Here is a 24,869-nt window from a genome sequence, read left to right on the forward strand (position 1 = left end):
GAGTACGCTGATACCCCATATGTGAGGGGGGGGGGGCACTGTTTGGGCACCCATCAGGGCTCGGAAGGGAAGGAGCGCCGCTTGGAATGCAGACTTTGATGGGATGGTCTGCGGGTGTCATGTTGCATTTGCAGAGCTCCTGATGTACCTAAACAGTAGAAACCCCCCACAAGTGACCCCATTTTGGAAACTAGACCCCCCAAAGAGCTTATCTAGATATGTGGTGAGCACTATGAACCCCCAACTGCTTCACAAAAGTTTATAATGTAGAGCCATGAAAATAAAAAAATCATATTTTTTCCACAAAAATGATCTTTTCACCACCAAATTTTTACTTTCACAAGGGTAACAAGAGAAATTGGACCCCAAAAGTTGTTGTCCAATTTGTCCTGAGTACGCTGATACCCCATATGTGGGGGGGACCACTGTTTGGGCGCATGGCTGAGCTCGGAAGGGAAGGAGCGCCGCTTGGAATGCAGACTTTGATGGGATGGTCTGCGGGCGTTATGTTGCATTTGCAGAGCCCCTGATGTACCTAAACAGTAGAAACCCCCCACAAGTTACCCCATTTTGGAAACTAGACCCCCCAAGGAACTTATCTAGATGTGTGGTGAGAACTTTGAATGCCCAAGTGCTTCACAGAAGTTTATAATGCAGAGTCGTGAAAATAAAAAAAAAATTTTTTCCACAAAAAAGATTTTTAGCCCCCAAGTTTTTATTGTCACAAAGGTAACAGGAGAAATTGGACCCCAAAAGTTGTTGTCCAATTTATCCCGAGTACGCTGATGCCCCATATGTGGGGGTAAACCACTGTTTGGGCGCACGGCAGAGCTCAGAAGGGAGGGAGCACCATTTGACTTTTTGAGCGCAAAATTGGCTGTGGCGTTTAGAGACCCCCTGATGTACCTAAACAGTGGAAACCCCCCAATTCTAACTCCAACCCTAACCCCAACACACCCCTAACCCTAATCCCAACCCGATCCATAATCCTAATCACAACCCTAACCCCCAAAACACCCCTAACCCTAATCCCAAAGCTAACCATAACCCTAATCAAAACCCTAAACCGAACACACCCCTAATCCTAATCTCAACCCTAACCTCAAAACCTAACCCTAATCCCAATACACCCCTATCCCTAATCCCAAATGTAACCCTAATGTCAACCCTAATCCAAACCCTAATCCCAACTCTAACCCTAACTTTAGCCCCAACCCTAGCCCTAACCCTAACTTTAGCCCCAACCCTAACCCTAGCCCTAACCCTAGCTCTAACACTAATCCTAGCTCTAACCCTAACCCTAGCCCTAACCCTAAGCCAAGCCCTATCCCTAGCCCTAACCCTAAGGCTATGTGCACACGTTGCGGATTTTGCTGCGGATCCGCAGCGTTTCCACAGCAGCGGGTCCGCAGCAGTTTCCCATGAGCTTACAGTACAATGTAAACCTATGGGAAACATAAAACGCTGTGCCCATGCTGCGGAAAAAAACACGCGGAAACGCAGCGGTTTACATTCTGCAGCATGTCAATTCTTTCTGCGGATTCCGCAGCGGTTTTACACCTGCTCCATAATAGAAAACCACAGGTGTAAAACCGCAGAGGAATCCGCACAAAAACCGCGGTACATCCGTGATAAATCCGCAGGAAAAACGCAGCATTTTGGCCCTGCGATTTATCAAATCCGCTGTGGAAAAATCCGCAGAGAACCATTCTACGTGTGCACATATCCTAACCCTACCCCTAATTGGAAAATAGAAATTCATACATTTTTTTTATTTTATTATTTTTTCCTTACTAAGGGGGTGATAAAGGGGGGGTTTATTTACTATTTTTTTTATTTTGATCACTGTGATAGGATCTCACAGTGACCAAAATAAAACAAGTGGAAGAATCTTTCTCTGCTGGCCGGCAGAGCATGCGCCCGCCATTTTCTTACCGGAGCAAGAAGCCGGCGGCCAGCAGAAGCAGGAAGACCCAGGGACACCGGTAAGTATAACAGGGTCCCCGAATCCCCCTATTTCTCTGTCCTCTGATGTGCGATCACATCAGAGGACAGAGAATGACATCGCTTTTTTTTTTTTTGCGGTCTCCGGTAAACAGTTGATTACCGGCGATCGCAAAACAGGGGTCGGTAAAAACCGACCCCGATCATGTTCTTTGGGGTCCCGGCTACCCTCGGCAACCAAGACCCCAGAGAAAATCCGACTCTGGGGGGCGCTATTCACGTTTTCCACAGCGCCGTTAATTAACGGCGCTGTGGTTTAAGTACCCTTAGCGGCTGCCGTTGAAAGGCGTATCGGCGGTCGTTAAGGGGTTAAGCTATTTTGTGCAAAAATCATTCAGCTGTTTAATGAAATATATGCCAAACTGTATCTGGTCATTGATCTTGGACGACCCAGCATCGTTTGGCCTTCCCTTCAGTGTCACTGTATAGACCAAAGATGAAGGTTACTGCATCACATACCTAGATACAGGGGTACAGCGGACACGATGGGGGAGGGTGCCTTGATTCATGTCTTTTTTCTGGATAACGACGACAGTGGCTAACGTGGTTGATGGCTTGACGCAGCCATTTTCTTCTGGTTTGCCTCCCCATATTTTGGCAAATGTCTTAGTTCTTCTTAAGTGTCATCTGGTTTGGTAATTTATGTCTTTTTTTAGCGTTCATATACAGTACGTATGGAAAGTATTCATACCCCTTTAAATTTTTCACTCTTTGTTTTATTGCAGCCATTTGTTTAATTCAAAAAAAGTTATTTTTTTCTCAATAATGTACACTCTGCACCTCATCTTGACTGAAAAAACCCAGAAATGTAGAAATTTTTGCAAATTTATTAAAAAAGAAAAACTGAAATATCACAAGGTCATAAGTATTCAGACCCTTTGCTCAGTATTGAGTAGAAGCACCATTTTGAGCTAGTACAGCCATGAGTCTTCTTGGGAATGATGTAACAAGTTTTTCACACCTGGATTTGGGAATCCTCTGCCATTCTTCCTTGCAGATCCTCTCCAGTTCTGTCAGGTTGGATGGTGAACGTTGGTGGACAGCCATTTTCAGGTCTCTGCAGAGATGCTCAATTGGGTTTAGGTCAGGGCTCTGGCTGGGCCAGTCTAGAATGGTCATAGAGTTGTTCTGAAGCCGCTCCTTTGTTATTTTAGCTGTGTGCTTAAGGTCATTGTCTTGTTGGAAGGTGAACCTTCGGCCAAGTCTGAGAGGTCCAGAGCACTCTGGAAGAGGTTTTCACTCTCATAGCATGATGATGCCATGCTTCACTGTTGGGATTGTATTGGGCAGGTGATGAGCAGTGCCTGGTTTTCTCCACACATACCACTTAGAATTATCACCAAAAAGGTCTATCTTCATCTCACCAGACCAGAGAATCTTTTTTCTCATAGTCTAGGAGTCCTTCATGTATTTTTTTTTAGCAAACTCTATGCGGGCTTTCATATGTCTTGCACTGAGGAGAGGCTTCAGTTGGGCCACTCTGCCATAAAGGCCTGACTGGTGGAGGGCTGCAGTGATAGTTGTCTTTATGGAACTTTCTCCCATCTACCTACTGCATCTCTGGAGCTCAGCCACAGTGATCTTGGGGTTCTTCTTTACCTCTCTCACCAAGGCTTTTTTCCCACGATTGCTCAGTTTGCTGGACGGCCAGATCTAGGAAGACTTCTGGTGGTTCAAAACTTCTTCCATTTAAGGATTATGGAGGCCACTGTACTGTATTCTGTTGTATCCTTGGCCAGATCTGTGCCTTGCCACAATTCTGTCTCTGAGCTCCTTGGCCAGTTCCTTTGACCTCGTGATTCCCATTTGGTTTGACATGCTCTGTGAGCTGTGCGGTCTTATATAGACAGGTGTGTGCCTTTCCAAACCAAGTCCTATCAGTTTAATTAAACACAGCTGGACTCCAATGAAGGAGTAGAACAATATCAAGGAGGATCACAAGGAAATAAACAGCATGTGGCTTAAATATGAGTGTCTGAGCAAAGGATCTGAATACTTATGACCATGTGAGTTTGAGTTTTTCTTTTTTAATATATATGCAAAAATTCCTACATTTGTGTTTTTTTCAGTCAAAATGGGGTGCAGTGTACATTAATGTGAAAAAAAGTGAACTTTTTGGAATTTACCAAATGGCTGCAATGGAAGAGTGAAAAGGGGTCTGAATACTTTCCGTACCCACTGTATATGGCACTGCTGTAGTAGGGAGGGTCTACTTAATGGTGTACGGGCTGCATGCTGCAAAATCACTGACTGGGCAAAATGGACCCGATTCATCAAAGCTTTCATGACAGAATTTTGGCTTAAAAGTCAAATTTACACACAAATTCAGAGCTTTACGATTAGCTTCGGTATTCGCTACATCACAAATCTTAGTAGGATTTGTGGTGAAGTGCACGCCAGTCGTTCAGCGCTTCTGATTCATGAAGATGCATATGCCTTTTCATGAATCAGGAGCGTCTGACACCAGTATAACCCCTCATCAAGACAGGCGTGAACAATGTTGGTCTTCATGAATCAGGTCTTCTGGTTTCCTCTGAAATGCCGCAGCGTTTCAGAGTTTAACATATTTGGCTGAAATCATGCAGCCAGTGACTCAGGTAGTATGTCTCAGCTGTTACATTCTCTTTAAAAAGGTCTCACAGGTGGTTTCCAGAGATAAGCAGCAGTTGGATGTTGCAGAGTTAAAATTGCAAATATTCCAGCTTAGTCCTCAATACATTGGGACTGATTCATCCAGACTGGTGTTGTTAACGCCGGTCTCGATAAGGAGGTGTGCTGGAGTCACACGCTCCCGATTCATATAGAGGATGGGACGGAAGGGCTGTACAGGTGGCGTACACCTCTTTGTGCACCTCATCACATTCTACTCCAGCCCCTCCTGGAGTAACATGTGGCGTATAGAGCTGCCACTTGTCATGAACTGGACGAGTGGTGGTGGCCAAGCCCGAAAAAGAAAAACTGGGAGAAAATGGAGTGAAGCAGCCAGAAGCTTGCTCTAGAAAAGTAAAGTGAACTGAAAGGTTAACCCTCTTTCTTACATTATGAATCGGAAAGACCAGATTTAAGCTAATAACATTACAAAAGTTGATAGCGATCCTTAAAACAAAGTATTCAAAATCCTTATTATCACTCAAAATCCTTAGATTCCTCTCTTCGTCCAACAAGAGAAGAACCAATTTCCTTAACTGGTGGCTCAGTAATTAGCACTGATGCTTTGCAGTGCTGGTTCAAATCCCACCAAGGACAACATCTGCAAGGAGCTTGTATGCTCTCCCCATGTTTGCGTGGGTATCCTAGAGGTTCTCAGATTTCCTCCAATACGCTAAAGACATATTGATAGGGAATTTAGATTGTGAACCCCAATGGGGCAGTAATGATAATGTGTGTACAGCGTTGTAGAATTAACAGCCATATCAGGCCATAGTAAGGCCAGAATGGGGGACAAAGAGCTGAACCACACAAAACACTTCATGCAATAAACTATTGGTATCTTTAAGCAAAACAAGAATATCAACTGCATATAACATAATATTGTCCCCCTCTCTACCACAACTAAATCACTTGATTTTTTATTGTTTTTTTATTATAACTATAAACCATATTCTGATGAACATTCTAGGAGGTGGGAACAAAAAATCACCAATTTCACTATATTAGTTATCTAGGCCCACCACCACATGGATATAGTTAGGACAACTGCAAACGCATAATTAAGCTAAAGAAAACCAAAGCAGTCATAGATCCAAAAATATCAAAAACCTTTATTAAATATTTAGAAAAATTCATAAAAGCTTATATACAGACACAACGGATATATGGGGCTGAAAGATGGCATAAAATGTAGGCAGCACCAAAAATTGCCCAAGGTGGGGTCTCCCCCTGGTTTTAAGGTATATACATATTTCAACACTCAGTGATTAGATATATACTGCCATGAGGAAAGAGTACAACACAAATCATACATTTGTCACGGTTAAAATCACATAGTACCTTATGATGAAGTAGTCTCCAGGAGACCCCCGCCCACCCCAATTTAATGTAATCACATTGAATAAAATACATTATATTAGATCCACTCGCGGCTGTCAACCCGATAAATGCCGCTGTCCATTTCTGATAGCAGCATTTAACTCGCGCTTCCGGCAAGCGGGTCACCGATGGGTTGGCATGACAGCAAGAGGTCTCAAGCAGACCTCTATGGTTGTCACTGTCAGATTGCTATGAGCATCGCCAGGTGGTCGGCACTCATAGCAAGTGAGCATTCCTGCTACACACAGGCGATCTGATCATTGCTTGTACATAGCAAAGCCAATTGGGTTATGGAAGCTTCTAGTCTCCCATGGAGACTACTGAAGCATGACAAAAGTATAAAAAAAAAAAAAAGGTGTTTAAAAATATCAAATAATAAAAATGTAAGTTCAAATCACCCCACTTTCGTCCCATTAAAAATAAAACAAAAAAAGATTCAAACACACATATTTGGTATCGCTGTGTTCAGAATCGCAAAATCAATATAAAAAAAATTAACCCAATCGCTCAACAGCGTAACGAGAAAAAAGTAAAAACGCCAAAATTATGTTTTTTTGGTCTCCGCAACATTGAATCTACACCAAAATGCTATGAATAAAAACATCAGCTCGGGGCGCAAAAAATAAGCCCTCACCCAACCCAAGATCACGAAAAATGGAGACGCTATGGGTATCGGAAAATGGCACAATTTTTTTTTTTTTTTTTAAACGGAATTTTTTTCACCACTTGAGTAAAAAAGAACTTAGACATGTGTGGTGCCTGTGAACTCGTAAGGACCTGGAGAATCATAATGGCAGGTCAGTTTTAGCATTTAGTGAACATGGAAAAAAAAAAAAAAAAAAAAAAACAACTGTGGGATTGCACTTTTTTTTCCCCCAATTTCACCGCACTTGGATTTTTTCCCCCCAATTTCCAGTACATGATACGTTAATACCAATGGTGTCGTTCAAAAGTACAACTCGTCCTGCAAAAAACAAGCCCTCACATGGCCATTTTGACCAACAAACAGAAACGTTATGGCTCTGAGAAGGGGAGCAAAAAAAATGAAAACGCAAAACCAAGAATACCTCTGGTTGTTAATGGGTTAAACAATTTTTGAAAGCACATAATGATGATTTAAGAATTTCCAGTTCTATGGTCTGGATTGGGTAAACTGTTTTGTCCGAGGCGAGATTGTGAAATAGCTTTAGGCCATGTTCACACGTTGCGGTTTTTACCGTGGATCTGCAGCGGTTTTTCATGTGGTTTACAGTACCATGTAAACCTATGGAAAACCCAATCCACTGTGCACATGCTGCGGAAAAAAACGCGCGGAAACAGAGCGTTGTTTTTTCCGCAGCATGTCAATTCTTTGTGCGGATCTGCAGCGCTTCTGCACCATTGACTTGCATCGAGTCGGGCACATCCGCAGCAAAACCGCAGATGTAAAAAAGATCTGCGGTTTTGCTGCGGAGGAAACGCTGCAGATCGGAACGAGGGAAGTGTGTGGGCGGAGACTGTGCGTGTGTGTGTAGTCTGTGCAGGGCTGTCGGGTGTGTGTGTGTGTGTGTGTGTGTGTGTGTGTGTGTGTGTGTGTGTGTGTGTGTGTGTGTGTGTGTGTGTGTGTGTGTGTGTGTGTGTGTGTGTGTGTGTAGGCATCGTCCAATAGGACTACAAGTCCCGTCGGGCTATGCCTGCTACAGTGATTGACACATTAGCCAATGATGGGACAGCAGTAGTCCCATCAACCGGTTAATGTGTTGAATGTGAAAAAAAATCAAAACACAAACATAACAGTACATGCAACATATAACAGTATATACAACATATAACATAAAACATATAACAGTACATACAACATATTACAGTACATACATCATTACATACAACATATAGTACATACAACATACAGTACATACATACAGTGCATTCATACATTACATACAATACATACATATAGACAGAGTAAATACTCACCATCACCTTGTCAACTTGATCCCCGAAGCCATTGTCACCTGTAAAAAATGTTTTAAATAAACAAACACTATACTCCCGGATCCCCAGAAATCCAATTAAAACGAGTGTCCCACGCGACGATCTCCAGGAATACAATAACGGAAGGTATCCTTCCGCAATGTATTCCTCCGCCACTGTAAAAAATAGTCCCTAGTCTCACTTGTGGCACTGCTTTGTGGGAAAATTCCCACGCAGCATTGCCATAAAGTGAGACCCTGAACTAAGGTAACCTCAGCGATGCACTGCAGGAGCCATTGTCTTCTGTCAGTGTGTCACTGAAGGTCTATAGAGCAGTGACGTCACCCGATGTCACTGTTCTATAAGGGAGATCGTCCTGGGACACTCGTTATTAATTGGACCAATTAAGTGAGTATACGGTTTATTTTTAATTTTTTTGCAGGCGATCGAGTATGGCAAGTATGGTTAAATTAAGAATATTAAAATACTTTTTTCTGGCTGCCTCTATTTTTTAACTCTTTCACTACTCTAGGATTAATAATGGATAGGCGTCTTATTGACGCCCCTACATTATTAACCAGGCTTAATGTCACCTTACATTAGCAAGGTGACATTAACCCCTTATTACCGCATATCCCACCGCTACTCGGGAGTGGGAAGAGAGGGGCTAAGTGCCAGAATTGGCGCATTTTACAGATGCGCCATTTCTGGGGCGGCTGCGGGCTGGTATTTGTAGCTGGGGGGGGAGGGGCAAATATCCAAAACTGATCCATTTTTTTTTCTGCTGGATCTGTTTTTTTCTCATAGAGTTGTATTAGCGCCGGATTACGCCTGATGGCCACACGTTTCATCCGTTTTTTGCTGGATCCGTCAGAAAAGCTGTTTCCGGCAGATGGAGAAAACGAAAAGAGGAACGTTTTTTATGTCCGGCTAAAGAATGCCCAGCGACGGATCCTGCAAAAAATTTATGAAACTGAGATGTGAAATGTTGAATCTGGCCTCCGAATCCGGTTTTCAATGCATGTTTCCATTCAAATCAAGCACATTTTCCGTTCTCTCTCTCTCTAAAAAAAAACAAAAAAACAACAATCCGTTGCAAATAGTGAAAAACTGATGCAACTGATCTGTTTTTTTGAGAGAGAGAACGGAAAATGTGCTTGATTTGAACGGAGGAAAACACGTGGTGTCGAAAAAGGTCGTCCATAAGGGATTGAATGTATGCAATATTGTTACTGAAGAAATCTGGAACTTTTTAATGGATAAATAAAAGGTATATTTTACTCTACCATTGGACTGGTCGCTAGAGAAACAAAAAGTTTTTTCTTTACATGTGTGGATTTGTCCCAATCCGTTTTTCCGTTTTCTGTGCGAACTGTAACCACAGGTTGGATGTATTCCTGTTTCTTCAAAACGGTAAGCTGGCTTTGATAGAGATATATGCATATATATCTCTATCCATCCATCTATATATAATATATATATATATATATATATATATATATATATCTCTCTCTATCTATACACACATATAAATGTATGTATGCATGCATGCATGCATACATACATACATACATATATATATATATATATATACACACACACACACACACACACACACACACACACACACACACAGTACAGACCAAAGGTTTGGACACAACTTCTCATTTAAAGATTTTTCTGTATGTTCAGGACTATTAAAATTGTACATTTACACTGAAGGCATCAAAACTATGAATTAACACATGTGGAATTATATACTTAACAAAAAAGTGTGAAACAACTGAAATTATGTCTTATGTTCTACTTTTGCTTTGATTACTGCTTTGCATACTCTTGGCATTCTCTTGAAATTAAGTGTAAAATGGTGGGTTCATGAGTGGCTGACCAACAGTTTTTTTATGTTTTAGGCCAAGTTCACACAAGTATGTTTTTGGTCCTTGTGTTGTGTATAGAAACCAGACCACACACGGACTCAATGTTAATCAATCCATATGGAATCTGTTTTTAATGGATATATTGTAAACAACAGTTACATAAAAACAGTATTAGGCCTTTTATTATTACTTTTAGCTGTGGATATAAAAATTGGATGTCTTACAGATGTCAAAAGCAGACATACGGCTGACAAACTGTCCAGCATAAGGGTGAAAAAGTAGGAATTAGTCCTACCGGTAATAGTGTTTCCAGGAGACCATCATGACAGTACCACCAGAAGGTTGTCCTTCTTATCCTTGATAGGGACAGGAACACAGAAGAGGTTAAATAGCCCGTCCCCATCACCACCCTTCAGTGATTTTCCAAAATACCACACCAGGATGGATGAAACACAATTTTATTGAACTTCCTCTCTACATATGTTGATATCACACATCAGACAGGAAATGCAAGGGAGGGTAAATAAGGGGTGCTGTCATGATGGACTCCTGGAAACACTATTACCGGTTGGACTAATTCCTACTTTCCAGGACATCCCTCCTGACAGCACCACCAGGAGAAATACCAAATAACTCCTATTAGGGTGGGATTATAGCTTGGAGGACTTTCCTCCCAAAGACCGTCTGTTGGTTTGACAGAATGTCTAGCTTGTAGTGTTTGCATAAAGTATTTGAGTTAGACCAAGTTGCCGCCCGGCAAATTTGGTTCATGGATGCCCCCGCACGCTCTGCCCATGAAGCCGAGATTGCTCTCAGTGAGTGAGCCCTAAGATTATCTGGTGGAGATTCTCCAGCTGAGATAAACGCAGCACAAATGGTAGCTTTAATACATCTGGCTAGAGTAACTTTTGAAGCTTTTTTCCCTCTGTTCTTTCCGGCCATCTGGATAAAGAGGTTTGAGTCAATTCTCCAGCCCTCTGTAAGTTTTAAATATTGTAGTACTGTCCTTTTAACATCCAAAGAATGAAGAGAACGATCAATGTCGTTGTTGTAGTTGAGGCAGAACGTGGGTAACACAATTTCTTGGTTTCTGTGAAAGTCAGTCACTACTTTGGGAAGAAATGCAGGATCCAACTTTAGGATAATACAATCTTCCTGGATTTTTAAGTATGGGTCTGTTATGGACAGGGCTTGGATCTCGCTTATTCGCCTTGCTGACGTTATTGCGACTAGGAAGACAGTTTTCAATGTTACAGACATTAGGTCTGCTTGATCTAGAGGTTCGTATTGGGCTTTCTGTAATTCGTTTAGTACCAATCTGAGGTTCCAGGGTGGTACTGAACTACGTATTTTTGGCCTAATACGTTGAGTAACTTTTATGATCCTTACTACCCAGGGATGATCAGCTAGTGGATAGTCATAAAAGCACCCAGAGCTGAAATTTGCACTTTTAATGTACTAGGTCTCAGACCCATATCAAAACCTGCTTGAAGGAAATTTAAGATCTGAGGAATATTTGGACCCTGAAAGATGGATATTGGAGTTTTGCTCTGTGTGCAAAATTTCTTCCAGATCTTTAGATATATGGCCAAGGTCACTGGTTTCCTGCTTTTTTGCATGGTTGAGATGACCGATTGATAGAACTTTTGACCTCAGGATCTCCTTTTCAAGATCCACGCTGAAAGCTGTAGCATCTCTAGATTCTGATGGACCAGCGTTCCTTGCGTCAGAAGGTTTCACCTTGATGGTAGGAGTACTGGATCTTCCAACACCATCCACTTCAAAAGGGGGAACCAGCTCCTCTTGGGCCAGTATGGAACTATTATGATTACCAATGTGAGACACTCCTGTATTTTGCTCAAAACTCTCGGTAATAGGGCGAGTGGTGGGAAGGCGTAAGCAAGTTCCATATGCCAGCTTTGTGCCAAGGCGCCTACCCCTGTTGGATTGTCTCTTGGATTTAACGAGAAAAACTCTTGTCTTTGTATTTGAGGCGAATAATTCTATTTGTGGTGTGCCCCATCGCTGGGTTAGCTGAACAAAGACGTTCTCGTTTAGAGACCTGTTATGGACCTGGTGGTTAGGAGCACCCGGAATGACCTGATGAGTAAACTAGAAATCGTAACAAGCTCTGGGAAAGTGGGAACTCTGCTGACCGCAAATACTACTCCTATCACACACACTAGAAATAGCCGTGGAGCGTACCTAACTCTCCCTAGACGCCTCTTCACAGCCTAAGAGCTAACTACCCCTAATGATAGAAATAGAAGCCTAACCTTGCCTCAGAGAAATTCCCCAAAGGTAAAGGCAGCCCCCCACATATATTGACTGTGAGTTAAGAGGAAAGTCACAAACACAGTGATGAAACAGGTTTTAGCAAAGGAGGCCAGACTTCACTAATTTAGTCAGAGGATAGAAAAGGGAACTATGCGGTCAGCACAAAAGACTACAAAAAGCCACGCAGAGTAAGCAAACAGACTCCCCACACAGACTCACGGTGTGGAGGTGCCACTCTGCACCCCAGAGCTTCCAGCTAGCAAGGGAATATCATAATAGCAAGCTGGACTAGAAATAGCAGTACTAAAAAATATATTCAGGAAGCAGTAACAAAAAATGAACTAGCAAAGACTTAGCTTCTGCTGGAGTAGACAGGTCCTCAGAGAAGTCCAAGAGAGATCTGAACCAATACTGAAAACATTGACAGCTGGCATCAAGTAACGATCTGAGTGCAGTTAAATAGGGAAGCCAGCAGGAAATAAACGAGAGCAGCTGACAAAGCCAACCTCAGTGACCAGCAGTTCCGCTCAAAGCCACCAGGGGGAGTCCAAGAGCAGAACTAACCAAAGTACCATTCATGACCACAGGAGGGAGTCCGAGAACGGAATTCACAACAGTACCCCCCACCGAACCCTCACCAGGGCCCCCAGGCCGATCAGGACGAGCCAAATGAAAAGCACAAACTAAATTGGCAGCGTGGACATCGGAGGCAACAACCCAGGAATTATCCTCCTGACCATAGCCCTTCCACTTAACCAGGTACTGAAGCTTCCGTCTCGAAATACGAGAATCCAAAATTTTTTCCACCACATACTCCAACTCCCCCTCAACCAACACCGGCGCAGGAGGATCAACGGAGGGAACCATAGGCGCCACGTACCTCCGCAACAACGACCTATGGAACACATTATGGATGGCAAAAGAAGCTGGAAGGACCAAACGAAATGACACAGGGTTGAGAATTTCAGAAATCTTATAAGGACCAATGAAACGAGGCTTAAACTTAGGAGAAGAAACCTTCATAGAAACATAACGAGAAGACAACCAAACCAAATCCCCAACACGAAGTCGAGGACCAACACAACGACGGCGGTTAGCGAAACGTTGAGCCTTCTCCTGGGACAACGTCAGATTGTCCACTACGTGAGTCCAAATTTGCTGCACCCTGTCCACCACAGAATCCACACCAGGACAGTCAGAAGGCTCAACCTGCCCTGAAGAAACACGAGGATGAAAACCAGAATTGCAGAAAAAAGGCGAAACCAAAGTAGCCGAACTAGCCCGATTATTAAGGGGGAACTCAGCCAATGGCAAGAAGGTCACCCAATCATCCTGATCAGCAGAAACAAAGCATCTCAGATAGGTTTAAGGACCGCCAAAACCTAGAGAAACTGGGAGCCTCTGTCCGACACAATGTTCTCCGGAATGCCATGCAAACGAACCACATGTTGAAAAAACAATGGCACCAAATCAGAGGAGGAAGGTAATTTAGGCAAGGGTACCAAATGGACCATCTTAGAAAAGCGATCACAAACCACCCAGATAACAGACATCCTTTGAGAGACAGGAAGATCTGAAATAAAATCCATGGAAACATGCGTCCAAGGCCTTTTCAGGACTGGCAAGGGCAAAAGCAACCCACTGGCACGAGAACAGCAGGGCTTAGCCCGAGCACAAGTCCCACAGGACTGCACAAAAGAACGCACATCCCGTGACAAGGAAGGCCACCAAAAGGACCTAGCCACCAAATCTCTGGTCCCAAAAATCCCAGGATGACCAGCCAACACTGAGCAATGAACCTCAGATATAACTCTGCTAGTCCATCTATCAGGGACAAACAGTTTCTCCGCTGGACAACGGTCAGGTCTATCAGCCTGAAACTCCTGCAGCACCCGCCGCAAATCAGGGGAGATGGCAGACAGAATTACCCCCTCTTTGAGAACACCAGCCGGCTCAGGGACTCCCGGAGAATCAGGCACAAAACTCCTAGAAAGGGCATCCGCCTTCACATTCTTAGAACCTGGAAGGTATGAGACCACAAAATCGAAACGGGAGAAAAACAGCGACCATCGAGCCTGTCTAGGATTCAACCGCTTGGCAGACTCGAGATAAGTCAGATTTTTGTGATCCGTCAAGACCACCACGCGGTGCTTGGCTCCCTCAAGCCAATGTCGCCATTCCTCGAATGCCCACTTCATAGCCAGCAGCTCCCGATTGCCAACATCATAATTACGCTCAGCAGGCGAAAACTTTCTAGAAAAGAAGGCACATGGCTTCCTCACAGAGCCATCAGAACTTCTTTGAGACAAAACAGCCCCTGCTCCAATCTCAGAAGCATCAACCTCGACCTGAAAAGGGAGTGAAACATCTGGCTGACGCAACACAGGGGCCGAAGAAAAACGGCGTTTCAGCTCCTGGAAAGCCTCAACGGCCGCAGAGGACCAATTCACCACATCAGCACCTTTCTTGGTCAAATCAGTCAAAGGTTTAACCACACTAGAAAAATTAGCGATGAAGCGACGGTAAAAATTAGCAAAGCCCAGGAATTTCTGGAGGCTCTTCACAGATGTAGGTTGAGTCCAATCATAAATGGCCTGAACTTTAACAGGGTCCATCTCGATAGTAGAAGGGGAAAAAATGAAGCCCAAAAACGAAACCTTCTGAACTCCGAAGAAACATTTATACCCCTTCTCAAACAAGGAATGAGTACGAAGGACCTGGAACACCATCCTGACCTGCTTCACATGAGACTCCCAATCATCCGAAAAGACCAAATTATCATCCAAATATACAATCATGAATCTATCCAGATACTTTCGGAAGATGTCATGCATAAAGGACTGAAACACAGATGGAGCATTTGAAAGCCCGAATGGCATTACCAGGTACTCAAAATGGCCCTCAGGCGTATTAAATGCTGTTTTCCATTCATCGCCCTGTTTAATACGCACAAGGTTATACGCCCCTCGAAGATCTATCTTGGTGAACCAACTAGCCCCCTTAATCCGAGCAAACAAATCAGACAGCAGAGGCAAAGGGTACTGAAATTTGACCGTGATTTTATTGAGAAGGCGGTAATCTATACAGGGTCTCAGAGAACCATCCTTCTTGGCCACAAAAAAGAACCCTGCTCCCAATGGTGATAAAGACGGGCGAATATGCCCTTTCTCCAAGGACTCCTTTATATAACTCCGCATAGCGGCGTGCTCTGGCACAGATAAATTGAAAAGTCGGCCCTTAGGAAACTTACTACCAGGAATCAAATTTATAGCACAATCACAATCCCTATGAGGGGGTAGGACACTGGATTTGGGCTCATCAAATACATCCTGGTAATCTGACAGAAACTCAGGGACTTCAGAAGGAGTGGAAGCAGAAATTGACACCAATGGAACATCGCCATGTACCCCTTGACAACCCCAACTAGACACAGACATTGATTTCCAATCCAATACTGGGTTATGAACCTGTAGCCATGGCAAACCCAACACGACCACATCATGCAAATTATGCAACACCAAAAAGCGAATATCTTCCTGATGTGCAGGAGCCATGCACATGGTCAACTGAGTCCAGTACTGAGGTTTATTCTTGGCCAAGGGCGTGGCATCAATTCCCCTAAATGGAATAGGATACTGCAAAGGCTCCAAGAAAAAACCACAGCGCCTGGCAAACTCCAAGTCCATCAAATTCAGGGCAGCGCCTGAATCCACAAATGCCATAACCGAGTAGGATGACAAAGAGCAAATCAAAGTAACAGACAAAAGAAATTTAGGCTGTACAGTACCAATGGTGACAGACCTAGCGAACCGCTTAATGCACTTAGGACAATCAGAGATAGCATGAGTGGGGTCACCACAGTAAAAACACAGCCTATTCTGACGTCTGTGTTCTTGCCGTTCAGTTCTGGTCAAAGTTCTATCACATTGCATAAGCTCAGGCCTCTGCTCAGAGGACACCGCCAAATGGTGCACAATTTTGCGCTCACGCAAACGCCGATCAATTTGGATGGCCAAGGACATTGATTCATTCAGACCAGCAGGCGTGGGGAATCCCACCATAACATCCTTAAGGGCTTCAGAAAGACCCCTTCTAAAAATTGCTGCCAGGGCACACTCATTCCATTGAGTAAGCACAGACCATTTTCTGAACTTCTGACAATATATCTCCGCTTCATCCTGACCCTGACATAAAGCTAGCAAGATTTTCTCTGCCTGATCCACTGAATTCGGTTCGTCATAAAGCAATCCAAGCGCCAGAAAAAACGCATCTACACTAAGCAATGCAGGATCTCCTGGCGCAAGGGAGAATGCCCAGTCTTGAGGGTCGCCACGCAACAAAGAAATAATGATCCTTACTTGCTGAATGGGGTCACCAGAGGAGCGGGGTCTCAAAGCAAGAAACAGTTTACAATTATTTTTGAAATTCAGAAACTTAGATCTATCCCCAAAAAACAAATCAGGAATTGGAATTCTAGGCTCTAACATCGGATTCTGAAACACATAATCTTGAATGCTTTGTACTCTTGCAGTGAGATTATCCTCACAAGAGGACAGACCTTGAATATCCATATCTACACCTGAGTCCTGAACCACCCAGAGATTAAGGGGAAAAGAGAGACAAAACACACTGCAAAGAAAAAAAAATGGGTTCAGAACTTCTCTTATCCCTCTTTTGAGATGCATTAACACTTTATGGGCCAGCTGTACTGTTATGGACCTGGTGGTTAGGAGCACCCGGAATGACCTGATGAGTAAACTAGAAATCATAACAAGCTCTGGGAAAGTGGGAACTCTGCTGACCGCAAATACTACTCCTATCACACACACTAGAAATAGCCGTGGAGCGTACCTAACTCTCCCTAGACGCCTCTTCACAGCCTAAGAGCTAACTACCCCTAAAGATAGAAATAGAAGCCTAACCTTGCCTCAGAGAAATTCCCCAAAGGTAAAGGCAGCCCCCCACATATATTGACTGTGAGTTAAAGGGCACCTGTCACCCCGTTTTTTCAGTATGAGATAAAAATACTGTTAAATAGGGCCTGAGCTGTGCATTACAACAGTGTATTTTGTGGACCCCGATTCCCCACCTATGCTGCCAAAATACGTTACCAAAGTAGCCGTTTTCGCCTGTCAATCAGGCTGGTCTGGTCAAAAGGGCAGAGTTCGCATCTCGGCTTCAGGAAAATGGCCGCCGCGATCTCCATCTGCGCACGCGCGGCATCCCGCGGCCATTTTCCTGAAGCCGCGGCCAGCAGAGCGCCGCTTCTGCGCACGCGCGGCCAAAGGAAGATGGCCGCCCCCACCGATCACCAATGAAATAGTGCACATCGCGCTCTTTTAACTCCCCTGTGCAGTGGATTCGGGACCTTGGGCATGCGCAAACCACTACGCCACCAACGGAAAACTAAGCAAGATCTGGGGGAAGACAGCACGCCCTTTTGACCAGACCAGCCTGATCGACAGGCAAAAACGGCTACTTTGGTAACGTATTTTGGCAGCATAGGTGGGGAATCGGGGTCCACAAAATACACTGTTGTAATGCACAGCTCAGGCCCTATTTAACAGTATTTTTATCTCATACTGAAAAAACGGGGTGACAGGTGCCCTTTAACCCCTTAAGCCCCGAGGGTGGTTTGCACGTTAATGACCGGGCCAATTTTTACAATTCTGACCACTGTCCCTTTATGAGGTTATAACTCTGGAACGCTTCAACGGATCTTGGCGATTCTGACATTGTTTTCTTGTGACATATTGTACTTCATGTTAGTGGTAAAATTTCTTCGATATAACTTGCGTTTATTTGTGAAAAAAACGAATATTTGACGAAAATTTGAAAATTTCGCAATTTTCCAACTTTGAATTTTTATGCCCTTAAATCACAGACATATGTCACACAAAATGCTTAATAAATAACATTTCCCACATGTCTACTTTACATCAGCACAATTTTGGAACCAAAATTTTTTTTTGTGACGGAGTTATAAGGGTTAAAAGTTGACCAGCAATTTCTCATTTTTACAACACCATTTTTTTTTAGGGACCACATCTCATTTGAAGTCATTTTGACGGGTCTATATGATAGAAAATACCCAAGTGTGACACCATTCTAAAAACTGCACCCTTCAAGGTACTCAAAACCACTTTCAAGAAGTTTATTAACCCTTCAGGTGTTTCACAGGAATTTTTGGAATGTTTAAATAAAAATGAACATTTAACTTTTTTTCACACAAAATTTATTTCAGCTCCAATTTGTTTTATTTTACCAAGGGTAACAGGAGAAAATAGACCCCAAAAGTTGTTGTACAATTTGTCCTGAGTACGCTGATACCCCATATGTGGGGGTAAACCACAGTTTGGGCGCATGGCAGAGCTTGGAAGCAAAGGAGCGCCATTTGACTTTTCAATGCAAAATTGACTGGAATTGAGATGGGACGCCATGTTGCATTTGGAGAGCCCCTGATGTGCCTAAACATTGAAACCCCTAACAAGTGACACCATTTTGGAAAGTAGACCCCCTAAGGAACTTATCTAGATGTGTGGTGAGCACTTTGACCCAACAAGTGCTTTACAGAAGTTTATAATGCAGAGCCGTAAAAATAAAAAATCATATTTTTTCACAAAAATGATCTTTTCACCCCCAATTTTTTATTTTCCCAAGGGTAAGAGAAGAAATTGGACCCCAAAAATTGTTGTGCAGTTTGTCCTGAGTACACTGATACCCCATATGTGGGTGTAAACCATTGTTTGGGCGCAGGGCAGAGCTCAGAAGGGAAGGAGCGCCATTTGACTTTTCAATGCAAAATTGACTGGAATTGAGATGGGACGCCATGTTGCGTTTGGAGAGCCCCTAATGTGCCTAAACATTGAAACCCCCCACGAGTGACACCATTTTGGAAAGTAGACCCCTTAAGGAACTTATCTAGATGTGTGTTGAGCACTTTGACCCAACAAGTGCTTCACAGAAGTTTATAATGCAGAGCCGTAAAAATAAAAAATCATATTTTTTCACAAAAATGATCTTTTCACCCCCATTTTTTTATTTCCCCAAGGGTAAGAGAAGAAATTAGACCACAAAAGTTGTTGTGCAATTTGTCCTGAGTACGACGATACCCCATATGTGGGGGTAAACCACTGTTTGGGTGCATAGCAGAGCTCGGAAGGGAAGGAGCGCTATTTGACTTTTCAATGCAAAATTGACTGGAATTAAGATGGGATGCCATGTTGCATTTGGAGAGCCCCTGATGTGCCTAAACATTAAACCCCCCCACAAGTGACACCATTTTGGAAAGTAGACCCCCAAGGAACTTATCTAGATGTGTTTTGAGAGCTTTGAACCCCCAAGTGTTTCACTACAGTTTATAACGCAGAGCCGTGAAAATAAAAATATTTTTTTTTTTCACAAAAATGATTTTTTAGCCCCCAGTTTTGTATTTTCACAAGGGTATCAGGATAAATTGGACCCTAAAAGTTGTTGTCCAATTTGTCCTGAGTACGCTGATACCCCCTATGTGGGGGGGAACCACTGTTTGGGCGCATGACAGAGCTCGGAAGGGAAGGAGCGCCATTTGGAATGCAGACTTAAATGGATTGGTCTGCAGGCGTCACGTTGCATTTGCAGAGCCCCTGATGTACCCAAATAGTACAAACCCCCCACAAGTGACCCCATATTGGAAACTAGACCTCCCAAGGAACTTATCTAGATGTGTTGTGAGAACTTTGGACCCCCAAGTGTTTCACTACAGTTTACAACGCAGAGCCGTGAAAATAAAACATATTTTTTTTCCCACAAAAATGATTTTTAGCCCCCCAAATTTTTATTTTCCCAAGGATAACAAGAGAACTTGGACCCCAGAAGTTGTTGTTCAATTTGTCCCTAGTACGCTGATACCCCATATGTTGGGGTAAACCCCTTTTTGGACGCACGGGAGAGCTCGGAAGGGAAGGAGCACTGTTTTACTTTTTCAACGCAGAATTGGCTGGAATTGAGATTGGACGCCATGTCGCGTTTGGAGAGCCCCTGATGTGCCTGAACAGTGGAAACTCCCCAATTCTACCTGAAACCCTACCCCTAACCTCACCCCTAACCGTTTACTGAACATTTTCTGACAGTCATAAGTGCCACGTATATAAGTGCCACGTATATAAGTGCCACGTATATAAGTGCCACGTATATAAGTGCCACGTATATAAGTGCCACGTATATAAGTGCCACGTATATAAGTGCCACGTATATAAGTGCCACGTATATAAGTGCCACGTATATAAGTGCCACGTATATAAGTGCCACGTATATAAGTGCCACGTATATAAGTGCCACGTATACAAGTGCCACGTATATAAGTGCCACGATATTTCAGTGCCACGTATTTCAGTGCCACGTATTTCAGGCACTGAAAAAAACGTGGCACGTAAATACTTCAGTGCCACGATATTTCAGTGCCACGATATTTCAGTGCCACGTATTTCAGTGCCACGTATTTCAGTGCCACGTATTTCAGTGCCACGTATTTCAGTGCCACGTATTTCAGGCACTGGTAAATACGTGGCACGTAAATACGTGGCACTTAAATACGTGGCACTTAAATACGTGGCACTTAAATACGTGGCACTTAAATACGTGGCACTTAAATACGTGGCACTTAAATACGTGGCACTTAAATACGTGGCACTTAAATACGTGGCACTTAAATACGTGGCACTTAAATACGTGGCACTTAAATACGTGGCACTTAAATACGTGGCACTTAAATACGTGGCACTTAAATACGTGGCACTTAAATACGTGGCACTTAAATACGTGGCCACTGAAATATCGTGGCACTTATATACGTATATAAACGTATATTTCAGTGCCACGTATTTCAGTGCCACGTATTTCAGGTTAGGGGTAGGGTTAGGGGTAGGGTTAGGGTTTTTTGTTTTTTTCTTGTTTTCTTGTGTTTTTCTATAAAAACGCATGCGTTTTACCGCGTTTACATGCATTTTTTCACACATGCGGTTTTTTAAAAAACGCATGCAGATAAAAACGCAAGTGTGAAACCAGACTAAAAGACGCTTTTTATAGCAAAAAAGTTTTTGCGTCTCCACATTTTGAGACCTATAATTTTTCCACATTTTGGTCCACAGAGTCATGTGAGGTCTTGTTTTTTGCGGGACGAGTTGACGTTTTTATTGGTAACATTTTCGGACACGTGACCATTTTTTATCACTTTTTATTCCGATTTTTGTGAGGCAGAATAACCAAAAACCAGCTATTCATGAATTTCTTTTGGGAGAGGCGTTTATACCGTTCTGCGCTTGGTAAAATTGATAAAGCAGTTTTATTCGTCGGGTCAGTACGATTACAGCGATACCTCATTTATATCATTTTTTTATGTTTTGACGCTTTTATACGATAAAAACTATTTTATAGAAAAAATAATTATTTTGGCATCGCTTTATTCTGAGGACTATAACTTTTTTATTTTTTTGCTGATGATGCTGTATGGCGGCTCGTTTTTTGCAGGACAAGATGACGTTTTCAGCGGTAACATGGTTATTTATATCCGTCTTTTTGATCGCGTTATTCCACTTTTTGTCCGGCGGTATGGTAATAAAGCGTTGTTTTTTGCCTCGTTTTTTTTTTTTTTTCCTTACGGTGTTTACTGAAGGGGTTAACTAGTGGGCCAGTTTTATAGGTTGGGTCGTTACGGACGCGGCGATACTAAATATGTGTACTTTTATTGTTTTTGTTTGTTTTTTTTAGATAAAGAAATGTATTTATGGGAATAATATTTTTTTTTATTATTATTATTTATTTAGGAATTTTTTTTTTTTTTTACACATATGGAAATTTTTTTTTTTACTTTTTTACTTTGTCCCAGGGGGGGACATCACAGATCGCAGATCTGATAGTGTGCACAGCACTCTATCAGATCCGTGATCATACTTTCATCGGAGCAGGCTGCAGCTTTCATCTGCAGCCTGCTCCGACCCGGAAGTGCTCCCTGCAGGACCCGGATACAGCCCCTCGGCCATTTTGGATCCGGGGCCTGCAGGGAGAAGACGTTCGGTACGAGGTGAGTACATCACCTTGTACCGATCGTCTCAGGGAAGCACGCAGGGAGCCCCCTCCCTGCGCGATGCTTCCCTGTACCGCCGGTACACCGCGATGTGCCGGGGGTTAATGTGCCGGGGGCGGTCCGTGACCGCTCCTGGCACATAGTGCCGGATGTCAGCTGCGATATGCAGCCGACACCCGGCCGCGATCGGCCGCGCTCCCCCCGTGAGCGCGGCCGATCGCGTATGACGTACTATCCCGTCACCGGGAATTAAGTCCCAGGTCACCTTGACGGGATAGTACGTCATACGGGATTAAGGGGTTAAGAGGAAAGTCACAAACACAGGGATGAAACAGGTTTTAGCAAAGGAGGCCAGACTTCACTAATTTAGTCAGAGGATAGAAAAGGGAACTATGTGGTCAGCACAAAAGACTACAAAAAGCCACGCAGAGTAAGTAAAAAGACTCCCCACACCGACTCACGGTGTTGAGGTGCCACTATGCACCCCAGAGCTTCCAGCTAGCAAGGGAATATCATAATAGCAAGCTGGACTAGAAATAGCAGTACTAAGAAATATATTCAGGAAGCAGTAACAAAAAATGAACTAGCAAAGACTTAGCTTCTGCTGGAGTAGACAGGTCCTCAGAGAAGTCCAAGAGAGATCTGAACCAATACTGAAAACATTGACAGCTGGCATCAAGTAACGATCTGAGTGGAGTTAAATAGGGAAGCCAGCAAGAAATAAACGAGAGCAGCTGACAAAGCCAACCTCAGTGACCAGCAGTTCCGCTCAAAGCCACCAGAGGGAGTCCAAGAGCAGAACTAACCAAAGTACCATTCATGACCACAGGAGGGAGTCCGAGAACGGAATTCACAACAGAGACCATTCCGAGGGTTGCACCCTTTCCCTGCTGAGAAAGTCTGCTATCTGATTTTTTGAGCCTTTTAGATGTACTGCTGTGATGGACTTTACAGTGCGTTCTGCCCATGAGAATATTGATTCTGCTAGGTTCTGCAAGTGACGGTGCCTCGGACCTCCCTGATGTAGAAGGAAGGATACCGTGGTCAAGTTGTCTGAGAAGACCCTGACATGGCAATCATGCCACTCTTCTTGGCATCTTTTCAGTGCTTCCCAAACTGCTCTAAGTTCCTTGTGATTTGAGGAACTGCTGCGTACAGATGTGGGCCATGTTCCTTGAAGGTAACATCTTTCTATGTGAGCTCCCCAGCCGCTGAAGCTTGCATCTGTGGTGATATTTATGCATGGAAATGCTCTCCAGGGTCTCCCTTTTTTGAGCTTTGTTATGTTGCTCCACCATGACAGGGACTGTTTTACCTCTTTGGGTAATAATATTTTGTTGTCCAACGAATCTTTCTTGCCGTCCCATACTGAAAGTACCTCCCGTTGAAGTGTTCTTGAATGAAACTGACTCCACTGTACACTGGGAATGCATGAAGCCTGATTGTCCGTTGCTTTTGCACTGGCAGGAATGAGTATTCCTGTTCAGAGTCTAGCAGTACCCCCAGGAATGTTTTCTTCCTTTATGGCCTGAAATTTGATTTTTTTTAAGTTTATTACCCACCCCAGTCTCTTCATGAGTGACGTGGATACTGTTAAAGATTCCTCCATCTGATGTGGCGAATCTGCCGTCAACAAAAGGTCGTCTAGGTATGGGACGATGAGAATGTTCTTTTCTCTCAAGGAGGCCATAACCTCTGTCATGAGTTTTGTGAATATAAATGGGGCAGAAGAGAGACCGAATGGCAGCCACTGGAATTGGAAATGATGTATATCCCCGTAGTCTTTTATTGCAAATCTGAGGAATTTCTAGTGTGAGGCATGGATGGGTACATGGTAATAAGCATGTTTGAGATCTTACGTGCTCATTACTAACTTCTTTTTTATTAAGGGTATGATCGATCGGAGAGACTCCATTTTGAAGCGTTTGTAAGCTACCCACTGATTTAATTGTTTTAAGTTTATTATCGTAGGGTATTCTCCATTCGGTTTTTTTATGGAGAAGACTGGAGTAATGTCCATGGAAACGCTGGTGATGGGGCACCGGAACTATGACCTGCAGTTCTGAAAGCTCTTGTATATCTGTTAACAGCCTTCGATGGACTGCTGGCGACTCAGTATGTGTTAGGCAGTATCTTTTGGGAGGTAGTTGGGTGAATCCTATCCTGTACCCGAATGACCGTCTGCAGGATCCACTGATTTTGGGTGATGTCCTGCCAGCCTTCCAGGAAGTACTACAGCCTCCCTCCTATATTGTTGGCATCATTGTCTGCCGGGTCCCGATGTCTGGTCTCGAAAGGAACATCTACCCCTGCCGCGTTAAGGCAGCTCCATCTGCCGGACTTCCCTTTCCCTTTATAGTCCTGTCTAGGGTGGGAGAGAGTCTTCCGAAAGAATGGCATCTTCTTTGGCTTTTCTTCGGGAAAGCCCTTCTTTTTATCTGATGCTTTCTCAAGCAGCTCATCCAGGACTGGTCCAAATACATGAAAGCCTGAGAAAGGAATCGAACAAAGTTTGTTTTTAACTGGGTATCTCCCGTCCAAGATCTTAGCCACAGAGTCCGCCTTGCCGCATTATTTCTAGCTGCAAAACGCACTGACTGCTGATGCATCTGCCATGAAATCAGTTGCCATTCTTAGCACTGATAGTGATTTCAAAATTTCTTCCC

General features: G+C 43.5%; 1 protein-coding gene across 1 annotated transcript in view; it reads right to left on the reverse strand.

Moving 5' to 3' along the window:
• The window catches only part of MTAP (methylthioadenosine phosphorylase), a 92,248-nt gene that overhangs the window by 14,106 nt on the left and 53,273 nt on the right, over positions 1 to 24,869 (reverse strand). The gene's annotated exons all lie outside the window — the stretch shown is intronic.

Source organism: Ranitomeya variabilis, chromosome 1 (genome assembly GCF_051348905.1).
Source record: "Ranitomeya variabilis isolate aRanVar5 chromosome 1, aRanVar5.hap1, whole genome shotgun sequence".
NCBI lineage: Eukaryota > Metazoa > Chordata > Amphibia > Anura > Dendrobatidae > Ranitomeya > Ranitomeya variabilis.